General features: G+C 43.9%; 1 pseudogene; it reads right to left on the bottom strand.

Annotated features, from left to right (window-relative positions):
- Window positions 1-11,014: 11,014 nt before the first annotated feature.
- On the bottom strand, window positions 11,015-12,457 carry LOC143114948 (ammonium transporter Rh type B pseudogene; annotated as a pseudogene).

The raw sequence follows: 12,457 nt of genomic DNA, 5'->3' as shown, positions 1-12,457 counted from the left end.
TCGCAGCGATATGAAACCTTAATTGCGTGACAGAGCAGAAGTGGGGCTTTCCAACGAGACTAAACACTTGTCTGTGCGATCAAGTATGACAAAAAAATCGTGAAATTAAATCAAATTGATTCATATTTACAGTTCACCTGCGCGCCCATTACTCTCGTTTGAATTACTCGCGAACCCGTGATCGCATAGATATGGTAAGCATATCAGAAGAAAGAGGAGACACAGGGCTATCTATTGGTACCAAGTATATCGATGCTTCTGGGCTATAAGAACAGACGACATGACTGCAAAATAACATAATGTACAAAAACCAACACTGCACACCCATTACCCACGTTTGAATTAGGCCCTACTCACGAACCCGTGATCGGATAGATATGCCACGCATGTCAGATGAAAGAGGAGACACAGAGCTATCATTTGATACCAAGTACATCCTTCTGGGTAAACAGACGAAATTACATCAAAATAATAACTTCCCATAGACAATCCACGCCAGGAAGTTGGATGGATACGGAAGTTACGGAGGCGGGACTTATTCTGGAGAGGTCAATAGACTTCTCCAGAATATATCCCGCCTCCTAACTTCCGTATCCATCCAACTTCCGGGCGTGGATTGTCTATGGGAAATAACATGGCGTTTTGAAAGATCGTACCTGTCAAACTCTGTAGGTGACGAATTAAAAAAAGCTGCTGGGCAGATTGACCTACACACTTCTGCCATCTAGTTTCCACTGGATTTTTTGATTTTCGGTGCCGTTTAAGTAGTATAGTCTATAGTATACTACTTAAACGGCACCGACAATCAAAAAATCCAGTGGAAACTATATGGCAGAAGTGTGTAGGCCAATCTGCCCACCAGCTTTTTCAACTTCGCTACCTACAGATGTTTTACCGGTATGATATTTCGAAACGCCATGTTATTTCTCATAGACAATCCACGCCCGGAAGTTGGATGGATACGGAAGTTACGGAGGCGGGACTTATTCTGGAGAGGTCAATGGCGGACAGGTGTAAAATGAAAATTTTAAATCTTTTGTAATTAATTCATGAATAAATACATAATTTCGAATCAGGTCATAATGATATGGAAACATGAAATTAAAGGATATCATTTATAAACTCTGTGTGTTCATCAAAAAAAAGGGCAGCTTGTTAAACATGACGCCTGGAATAGCTAATAGAATGCGTTACTTTTGAATCAGTCTATGTTTTGAATGCGTTGGATGGTCCGTGGGGGGAAAGTTTCGTGGATATAACAGGTTTTTGAAAACAACAAAAACAGGAAGGAGGGAAGGAGCAAAGCTAGGAGTTATTTCAGATGGGCAAGAAAGGTAACATTAAGCTAGGCTTTACATTTATCAAACTAAAGGTAGCCTAGCCTTTCTAGTCTGTATAGCCTAATGTTGTCCAAACGAATACATCCTTGTCAGGCGTTGTTGTAGGCCTATTATTAGATATTGTATGTGGCTGTAGTTAGGCTACTATGCAGGCTACTTTTCATAACTTCTTAAATGACCAAATGCACACACCTAAAACCAGGAAACGGACAAATATTGTCAACGCGCGCGGGGGGGGGTGAGCCGAGTCGGAATGTAGGCGGTGGTATGCGGGGAAAAGTTTGGGAACCGCTGGCCTAGGCTACCTGTTGTGGAAAAATATGGCCAGCTCTGCGTCAGACTTGATATTCTTCGTTTGACGAAGACGTCACCATCTCAGGAAGCTCCTCCGATGTCCACTTAATTTGTTTCTTGTTTTAATTTTGGAAATTTGCCTGCCTCTCGTAGGAGTTCATGACGTTTGACAGTTGGCCTTTGCTAATTTGGCAACCCAAATAGGAGGACGCAGAGCCATATAAAGGCTTTATATGGCTCTGGGAGGACGCGCTAGCCCATTAATACGCTATTCTAGAATGAATCGTTCAATCAAAACATAAACGAAAATTCCAAGAGATTCCGCCCCATAACTAATTTTTTTTCATTGGTTTTACGGGGTTTTACAGGTTAGAGTATGTTTTCAAATAAGCAATTACTTCAATTCATCGATTTTCCTTACTCTCTGACAACAAATGGTGATCATTTTTGGAATGGTTACAGTTTATTTTCCATTATTTCCTACATTGGTCCTTTAAAATAGGTCTGTGGGACTTAACATTGGAGCTGCTCTTCGATAGGAACGCAACTGCTTGGGGCGCTGGTTTTCCCTTTCCCTCCCTATGTAAGAGGCCTATGCTGACTGCATCAGTGCTCAAAGTATTCTAAAAGTGTTAATAACTAACTAACTAACTTCTATTCAAGTCATATTTCTGGGACTTTCTGGGATAATTATTTCTATTTTTTATTCACTCGTTTAAATGTTCATAGAGTTCAGAAAGTTCTCATCAGGTGATTTCAGATGTTTTTGCTAGCACTTCATAAAACTCTCATAGTTTGAGAACTTTAAATTATATGTAGGATATTGCTTGTTCACAACTTGAGCTGTATATGCAAAGACACAGAGTTCAGAGTTCACACATTTTGAATGAAATACTTTTGGGACTCCTTGCTAATACTTTTGGGAATGCTAAAGTCTTTTACTGTCTATGATGGGAAATAACATGGCGTTTCGAAATATCATACCGGTAAAACATCTGTAGGTAGCGAAGCTGAAAAAGCTGGTGGGCAGATTGCACACTTCTGCCATCTAGTTCCCACTGGATTTTTTGATTGTCGGTGCCGTTTAAGTAGTATACTATAGACTATACTACTTAAACGGCACCGAAAATCAAAAAATCCAGTGGAAACTAGATGGCAGAAGTGTGTAGGCTAATCTACCCAGCAGCTTTTTCTACTTTGTCACCTACAGAGTTTGACAGGTACGATCTTTCAAAACGCCATGTTATTTCCCATAGACAATCCACGCCCGGAAGTTGGATGGATACGGAAGTTAGCAGGCGGGACGCCCTTTTCATCTTGCGTACCCCCTAGAAGCAGCTCCGTACCACAGTTTGGGAATCCCTGGCCTAGGCTAAACTTCATCTGCATCGCTAACTTCAGCTAAATCAGCTGGGTCATGGTTGAAGAAAACGTTAAAGCAGCTGCAGGTCAACTAACGTTAGCTAATCTTCATTACTTCTGGCAACCCAGAAGAGGCTCGTCTGGTAGTCTTGAGAACGTTCACCAGTGTTTTGATTTTGGCCTAGGAGAGCGGGGTTAGATGTCACACTTTTTACTTAAAATTAGTTTCCACAAAAACCGTGTCCTGCACAAATTCCCTTTCAGGACACAAAGGAAGCCTCATGTGTCAGGTACAAATGGAGGGACCTTGATCTGCTCAAATCCTGTCAGTTAGAAGGATGTGGGCTGTCAAAATGCACTCTGCGCAAATGTGACAATCATCCCCATCACGGGGTAGGTTGTCACACGCTATGGGGTTAGTTGTCCCAATGTTATTCCAATAGGATAAAAATGAAAAAATGGATACATTCTTAAAAATAATGTAAAAAGTTTAATTTCATTGAAATGCAAAACTACATACATCTTATGCGTTGAGAACATGAACAGGAAACATCATGTATGTTCTTTTCATTAGTATTGTAACGTCGGCGCAAAAGACAGTGTTAGCGTTCTCCCGCGCAGGGGATCCTGGGATACGAGAGCGAACATTTGGGGGGTTTATGTCGTTATTCTCCTTAGTTTTGTGTGTAATGTTAGCGTCTTTATTGTAACATGTTTCCCTTTTAGTTCTCCCTCGTGTGTGATCCTTTTTGTGTGGGAGGCTGCGTCCTCCCCTGTATGTGTAGTGTGTGTGCGTGCTTGACCTGCCCTGTTTGCATTGTGTTCGGTGTCTTGGTCTTGGTCTTGGTCTGTATCCCTGCTCCCGATCTCAGTGATTAAACCTTTTGATTGGACAACTGTGTGGTTCGCTATCAAATCGTTACATTGGTGTCAGAAGCGACTTTCGAACATGGCCTCCACTCAGCGAGAGAAGCTGGGAGCGGGAGACCTCACCACTGGGTGGAGGCCCACGCAAGAGGATCCAGGGAGAGCCCTTGTAAGGGCTACTAAAAAGCTCGGGGCCTTCTATCGCTACAGCCGACGGAGGAGAGGAGCTATCATCTGGAGCTGCGTGCGGCCATGGGAGAAGTTCTTGCCGGAAGAGGGGCCTGAAGAAGCGTTCGCGGAGAAGACGACGCTGGCCTGGGCGCTGACTCCGCTGCGAGCCGCGACGCGTGAGCAGAGCCGAGGGAGTGCGGCGAGGAAGAGGTTCCTAGACGTTGGACGGTTGACGGAGCCGCTGAGGGCAGCGAACTCACGACGGTGGGGCAGCTTCGTCGGAAAGGCCCTCTGAACTTTAAAACTTTTGGGTGCATGTGAGAGGCACCGTGCTGTGTGGGCGGCCGTTCTAGTTGGCCTGTTGGCCGGCGCCTTTTTGAAAAAAGTTTGTGTGTGGAGTTCGATAGCACGGCCAACTCGGGGGTCGTGCCTTCGCCGAGGCCGCGAAGGAGTGGAACGGGCCGGGAACAAAGCAGTACGGCTCTGCGAGATGGCAACACGAGGAGGGACGCCGAAGACGGTAGCTGCAGCGGGAGAGCTCAGCGCGGTCCGGTTGCTGTGGAGTCGGTGCCTGTCTGTCCTGGTCGGCGACTCGACGGAGCGGAGTGGCGTTGGCGCAGCTTCATCTGGCCCCCCTCGAACCCCGGTGCTTGGTACAGTGTCGACGGTTGTAAGGCCACCTAGGGCCCCGTCTGGAGAGGAGGAGTGCCGCGGTGTCACGCCGTGGAAAGTGCAGCCTGAGGGCGGCTGCTGAGAGGGAGCCGGTGACGAGCGGGTCGGCCACGTGGCTGCTAGCACGCCCGAACTGGATTGCTAGCAGCGTGGCGCCCCGTTGAGTGAGCTCCTGCGGCGTGTGCACCCCACGTGAGTTGGCGGTACCGTCGCACTGAACTGAGTGGCGGGCGACGCGCGCCGACGTTAGCATGTGGCTACCTCGTGGTCATTGCCGAGGACGGCAATGGCTTGTTGGGGGAGCTATGTAACGTCGGCGAAAAAGACAGTGTTAGCGTTCTCCCGCGCAGGGGATCCTGGGATACGAGAGCGAACATTTGGGGGGTTTATGTCGTTATTCTCCTTAGTTTTGTGTGTAATGTTAGCGTCTTTATTGTAACATGTTTCCCTTTTAGTTCTCCCTCGTGTGTGATCCTTTTTGTGTGGGAGGCTGCGTCCTCCCCTGTATGTGTAGTGTGTGTGCGTGCTTGACCTGCCCTGTTTGCATTGTGTTCGGTGTCTTGGTCTTGGTCTTGGTCTGTATCCCTGCTCCCGATCTCAGTGATTAAACCTTTTGATTGGACAACTGTGTGGTTCGCTATCAAATCGTTACAGTATTTTATGTTTTAAGTTGGTTTTTAGACTATTTAGATTAAATCCCTATTGAAACCAAGGTAATATGATGATATAATGAAATACTGAAGAGTCCATAGGCCAACATGTGACAACTAACCCCACAAAAAATGTGACAACCAACCCCAACTGACATTGCAAGCTCTTTTGATGGCCAGCAGCCACATGTTTTAGCATAGCTATGATGAAAGGTAACTGAATTGTAGCTCTGTCTTTATACCTTTAAATGGTACTAATTATTTTATTGTCAACCCATTGTGTGATGAGTTAGAAGAAAAAGACTGAATGTCTCAAAATTTACTTTTAGACATGAAAAACAGTTAAAGTTGTCTCACATCAAGGTAATAAATCTTTCATTTTAAATTCCAACGTAGATGACCTCTGACACTAATTCTGATCATTTCTGTATTAACAGTTTTGACCAGTGCCCTTGAGTGGCTGAGATCTAACACATGTGACAACTTACCCGTGTGACATCTAACCCCGCTCTCCCTACAGAACGTTCGGTAACAATTTTACAAATCGCACCTTTAATTTTGGTCTGCGATTTATCTTCACTAAAAGTAGCCTATGTTGCCAAATAATTATGTAAATGCTGTCTAGTTGAACTCCCACCTAAATAGCCGATTTCCCTTTACTATTGACCTTGGTGTGCTGTGTGTTAGCATGATTTTGTTGTTTGATTGTCTGTCCACATTTGACATTCATGGTAGCCTATCTCTACAAACACGATGGACACCTGATCAGCTCATTTGCACTAGCAACACACATGATATGAAGACTGTTCCTCAATAATGTTCCTCAAATAACTCTGTTCATAGCTCCAAGTATTTGACAGGCTAAATCAGCCAAATGGACCAGACTTTTGTCCCACAGTGATCTCTGGTAAGAGAGATGTCTGGTGTGACAAAAATAATTGCAAATTCATCCAGACGTTCATCATTCCATCCAATCCATCATTGACGTTACCAACACTGTGGTGTTAATTGCTCTTTCTTGTCCAAGTAGGCTGCTAGATCTTTGTCCTGAAAATGCTTTGAGTTTAATCAGAACCAGCTAAGTGGCCTGTAGACTACAGTACACACACAGCCAAGCAACATCTCAGTTCAGATGTTCCTGATTTTAGTTTTGAATTGAACAATAGAGGAGAATATCTTAATCCAGCTAATAAAGGGGAAGTGCTTTCATGTGAAATTTGCAACATATTTGCTGTTCAGAGGTTATAAAACAAGCTCCCACTGGAAGGTTTGACATTAGTCTATGTGAATAAACACATGGAAAACTGATGAGAAACTCATTGCCATTTCTCATATAGGCTATTATTTCATTCGTAAGCATGATATATCCCTGCTTGTTTTGTGTTTATGATACAGCGTCTGCACAATTAGTATACATACAGTCGGTTAAGACGTTCGGAAAGGTTACCGCCCCCCATGAGGAGGAAAGCATGCTAACATCACACAATGGAAGTCAATGGGCGAACTCGCTAGCAGTTAGACTTTATACATTCGTTTTACATTCAGGTGGAGTTCTGCTTGTTTCTGAACACAATAATTTAAAGGAATAAACTGCCCGGTGTATGCAATGTTGACAACACATTTCTCTGGAAGCTATATTCGATGGTAGCATCATTAGGTTGCTAGCTGGCTAACTTTATATCGTCAGTGTAACATAACCAACTAGTACAAATTACTTGTTTAAACTTTTCCCACAGACAATGTAGGGAATGTGCATTCATCTGAGAGTAAATTAAGATGCAACTTATGTATGTGGTGTTATGGCAAAAGGCTTAGTTTGCTAAACCGAGCTACACAGTCTGGCCATTGAAAGCAGTTCTACAATGAGTACACTCACAGTTCTGGCCGTTTAACTGGAATTAGCAAAATGAGGGAACTTAATGTTACCCTTAACCTCGTTGACACACAGATAACTCTCAGTGCAAACATGCCGTTTATTGATGTTTGCTAAAAGATTTCATATTTTTATAGGTGTTTTCTGTACTCCATTTTCCCCCTTGGGGGCGTTTCAGCCACGGTAACCACGGCAACTGGGGGCGGTAACGACGATTATGACTAGATGCCGACTAGAAGGATCTATCTTCTGGTGAGTGAAACCAGAGCCCGTTTACGGAGAGCCGGATCACTCCCAATTAACTCCATTGTACCTGCAATCCGTTGTAGTTCCGCTAGGGGCGATCACGAATAAGTGCAAAAAACAATGGGGGTCTATGGAGCTAGACGGCTAAATGTGTCTCTTTCACCTGGTTGTCGTTGAAAAATCGAAGATTTGATTGTGGTTTCTGCAAGCTCAATATGGATTATAGGTCAAAAGTTGAATGAACGAGTACTTACATCCTTTCGATTTCTTACAGGTTGGGTCGTTGTTGCCCACAACACACTAGCTTTCTGCTAATGAATGACGTCATTGACGCATTTGAAAGGCTTTTTAGATCAAATAAGTGACTCAAAAAACATATTACTCAGCGGTCTGTATTTTCTCTCCCTCTTTCGCATGCAACATTCAAATTTCTGGGCAAAAAATTATATCCAGAGAAAAGTGGATTTGAGGGGGACAGCTCCATAGACCTCCATTGGGGCAGCCGTGGCCCACTGGTTAGCACTCTGGACTTGTAACCGGAGGGTTGCCGGTTCGAGCCCCGACCAGTGGGCCACGGCTGAAGTGCCCTTGAGCAAGGCACCTAACCCCTCACTGTTCCCCGAGCGCCGCTGTTGAAGCAGGCAGCTCACTGTGCCGGGATTAGTGTGTGTTTCACCTCACTGTGTGTTCACTGTGTGCTGTGTGTGTTTCACTAATTTACGGATTGGGATAAATGCAGAGACCAAATTTCCAAAAGAGTATAATACTTACTCATTCATTCTGCACTTATTTGTGAGCGCCAGGCTTGGAATTTCACCATTCTGGGGGCAAGGCCACTTGGCCTTCAGTTGGGTATATTTGGGGGCACAAAGGCCACATGTCAGGGCACCAAGGCCAAAGTTAACTATACAGTAGGCTATAAAAATGATCAAAGTTGTATTTAGCCCATTCACTGCATCACTGCCTATGAAACATTACAAAAACATGAAACATGGCATATTACATAGAACTGTAAATCATCTGATCATCTAATAATTACAGATATCTAGGCAATATATAACATTTATTTTATATTTGGCCTGCTATGAAATCATGTATTGAACAGAAAAGCACAGCTCAGCTTTAAGAAACTCAAATAGCCTAGATGCATGCTTAGCATTTTGTGATCACTACTTTCACAAACTCTTAGTCAGCTGTCCTCTGATTTACTAATATCTAGGCGATATTTGTAACATTTATTTTGTATTTGGCCCGTTATGAAATCATGTGGAACAATTTAAACACATTGTAAAACTTAAAGCACAAATTTTGAGACATCCATGCATGTCGAAATTTACTGCAAATTCAAAACTGGATTACTCTGGAACGGCTAACTGTACAGGGGACTGCTTTACACCTTTGTGTTTGGTAAGGTCTGCTGTTTGCTATGGTTTGTCATGTGTTAAAAGAAGGGTTCGTGAAGTATTCCACAGAGATGAATGGGTAGGGAGATCATGGACGCATAACCTTCAGTAGAATGTATGATTAAATTGAATTATATTTACTTTTCTGGCGAACCGTTCAACACAGCAATTATCGGGTAACATCGTTTAAAAGCTGAGAAAAAGCTCTTTCATGTCATACTGGTGATGTCTGTGTGATGCATAGGCTATGGGTGAATTTGGACGCACTTTCTTTCTTGTGCTGTCACTTTCTCCACTGCGTAAAATACTAAATTAATTTGCGCTGTGAATGCTAAGATTATTTTGACAGGCCACAGGCTAAATAAAAATCGCTATTAGTAGGACGCAAAGCAGAATAGTGAAAGAAGGGGGCACCAAGGCCACCGTGGCCTGTAAACCTCTGATTTTAAAAGGGGCCTCACGGCCAACGCAAGGGGCTACGACGGCCATGGCCGTCGTGGCCGCCATGAAATTCCTACCCTAGTGAGCGCCCACATGTGGAACCAGAAAAGGAACTGCAACCAGTTCAGAAACCGGAAGTTTCCCGAGAGTGGCGGTTCTCCCCTTATTAGACATTCTCTGGTGAAACTATAGGCGTAGGCCTATAATACAACTTTGATAATAGAAATAACTGACTTTGATAATACCATGTAGTAGCCTGCCTCATAATCAGACGTCAGATATAACTTTCTTATAGATGGGTAAATTGTCATGCACGTGCATGCATTCATAACAAGATTCACAACCTGGTCCACCTGAACAAAATAAATGTAATTTAAAAAAAGTGGCAAGTGCTAAACATTGCAGAAATGTGACTTATAGGGAAGTTTATGCATAATACTTATAAGGTGAGATATCTAACGTACCGTAAAACTCCAAATAATAGCCCGGGCTTCTATTTTCCCAAATCGCCAAACTGCACCGGCTAGTATTTGAGACAGGCCTTTAACTCCCTTTACACAAAACTTTTCCTCTGCAAAGATAGAAAATATTATCGAATTACGGTAATCAATAGCCTATTACTTTTAATGTGGAGCCTGTTTTTACCCAAGCTACAGCAGTTATCATTCTTTTTGCTGTAGAACACACACACACATTGTAATGACTGTCAGGAAATATGACTAAATAAGTCTTTACGCATGTATGCAGGATTTAAAAGTAAAATACATGTAATAACTTATTTACCACGTTACACAAGCAGTTGTGACTAACACGGTGATACCACATATTTTCATATAATTTTTTAGAAGTATTAATTCTTAGAAAATAGATAACAGCATAACTGTCACAAAAAATGATCAAACCTTTAATGATTTAGATGCTTAATAATATCGTTACCTTCCTAAAATTTTTCCTTCCCATGCGTTGAGTGCCAAAAATTTAATATTACGTTTTTAGCTTTTTTTTTTATTATGAAACTAGACACTCTAACACACCTTATATGTGATTTTGGGAACTCTTTAATGAATGGAAATGAAATATATGACGATCGAAAACTCATGAAAACGCACAATCTGGACATTTTATCTGGACATTTTATCATAACTCGGTTGCCGCTTTGGGTCGAATCAGTGACGCATGCACGTCAGGTCGAAACCAGGCCATTTTCGTGGGTCTATCACTAGGTGGGAGTCTCGCCAGGTCTCGCGGATCACTTCCTGGAAAGTTTACAGGCAACACTTCATATTTCATGAAAGACGTTATATCTCCATTTCTAGAAAAAAACAGCGATTTTGAGGAAAACTAGCCACTGTTTAGCTTGGGATTTCTCAGGAACAGAGGCGTGTAGAAATACACGGTTTGCACCCACTGAGAGCTTAAAGTCTCACCTTTTAAATGAGCCATTGTATGTGTTCATAGCTATAACACAGAATATGCTGTGGCTGTACAAAAATCATCAACAATGGTCTAGATTGCTGGCACTCTAGGACAAAGCTTCCGAAAACAGCTTGGCATTCAATGAGTTAAGGTAACTATTTAGAAAGTAGAAAAATAAAATAGCAACTTAAACATTGCTTGCATTAAAGTAATGACATGTCAATCTGAACTGCAGTTTTCCCTGTACTTGCCCTGAATGAGTATGTTTAGAGACAGTCCTTAGTCCTTTGAGTCTCCTAGTTTGGTTTCTGTGTTTACACATGATGAACCAGCCTGGCCAGCCATGTAGTCGTAGTCTGGAGGCACATCAAAGAACAGCTCATCATCAAAGCAAGACTCATCATCCGGGGAGGCCAGATAAGGCAGTCTCAGTACCAGGCCTGTCAACACCCCACCTACAGCTGCTACTGCTATGGTGCCAAACACTGCCGTCACCTGGTACAGCGCCTGCTCCCGGGCACTGCGGCCTAGCCCTGGCTGAAGCCCCGGAATTAAGCTTTGCAGTTCCTCAAGCCGAGGGTCACCCTCCTGGGGTGCACGGTAGCAGAAGATCTCATAGAGGCTGGGTCCGTAGGTGTCCTCACTGGCGAGCAGGATAGCCACGATGCCTGCTGCACTGGAGATGAGACCTGTCAGGCCGTGGAGGTTATGAATGCCACACTGGTCTTGGATCCTGAAGTGCTGGGACATGAAAGGACTCAGATATTTGTATCCCAGCATGCATGCTGTGCATCCTATCATCCCCAGCATGTAGGCTGCAGCTGGACTGATCATCATGTCAACTGAAGCGCCCACAGTCACTCCCCCCGCCAGCGTAACATTCTGCACGTCGGCCATTGTAAGCTTGCCATTCTTGTTTAGCATTGCAGAAAGGGCAAAGGCAGTGAGGGTTGAGGCACTCAGTCCGATGAAGGTATGCAGAACAGCCCGGTGTTGGTCATCGCCCTTTAGGGTGAGGGCAGAATTAAAGGAAGGCCAGAACACCCATAGAAACAGTGTTCCCATCAGTGACAAAATGTCAGATTGGTAGCTTGTCACCTCCTTGGCATGACCCTGGTTGAGACAGGGTCTGTACAGGGCAAATGTGACACCCAGACCAAAGTAACACGCAAAGAGGTGAATGAGGATGGACCCACCTGCATCGTTGATCTTCAGGTATGTGAGCACAGCCCACTCAGTGATGGCAAAAACCGGCACCTCCAGCAGAGCCATGACCAGGAGCTGCACAGGGCTGGTCTTCCCCAGAACTGCCCCGAATGAAATCAGCACAACTGCACATGCAAACTCGGCATTGATTAAGTTTATCACGCCAAGGTGGATCTTGCCTTCTTTGTAGAACTGGAGATATCCCTGAACAAGGATAGCCCACTGGATAGCAAATGTAGCTGTCAGGAAATTAAAAACCATGCCGCCAAATCCATATAGGCGGAAAAATGCCAGCAGGCAGCCGAAGCCAATGAAGATCATCACTTGAATGTCAGTGAAGAAAGGATAGTCACGGTAGAGCGAGTTCTCCATTGGCTTGGTGAGATTATTCTGCAGTTTGGCATTGGCATCATCATCATAGGTGACGAAGAAAGTGTAAAGTGTCACAATGATGACCTCCAGCAGGAGCACAAGTGCTGGCAGTCGCACTCTCAGACTGGTTGAGCTTCTTTTCAT

Source organism: Alosa pseudoharengus, unplaced genomic scaffold (assembly GCF_046254945.1).
Source record: "Alosa pseudoharengus isolate Yale_2024_CS ecotype anadromous, Long Island Sound unplaced genomic scaffold, YU_APseudo_1.1 YU_APseudo_1.1_scf_9, whole genome shotgun sequence".
Classification (NCBI taxonomy): Eukaryota; Metazoa; Chordata; class Actinopteri; order Clupeiformes; family Clupeidae; genus Alosa; species Alosa pseudoharengus.
Note: the sequence above shows the minus strand (reverse complement) of the source record. Positions and strands in the feature narration are given on the sequence as shown.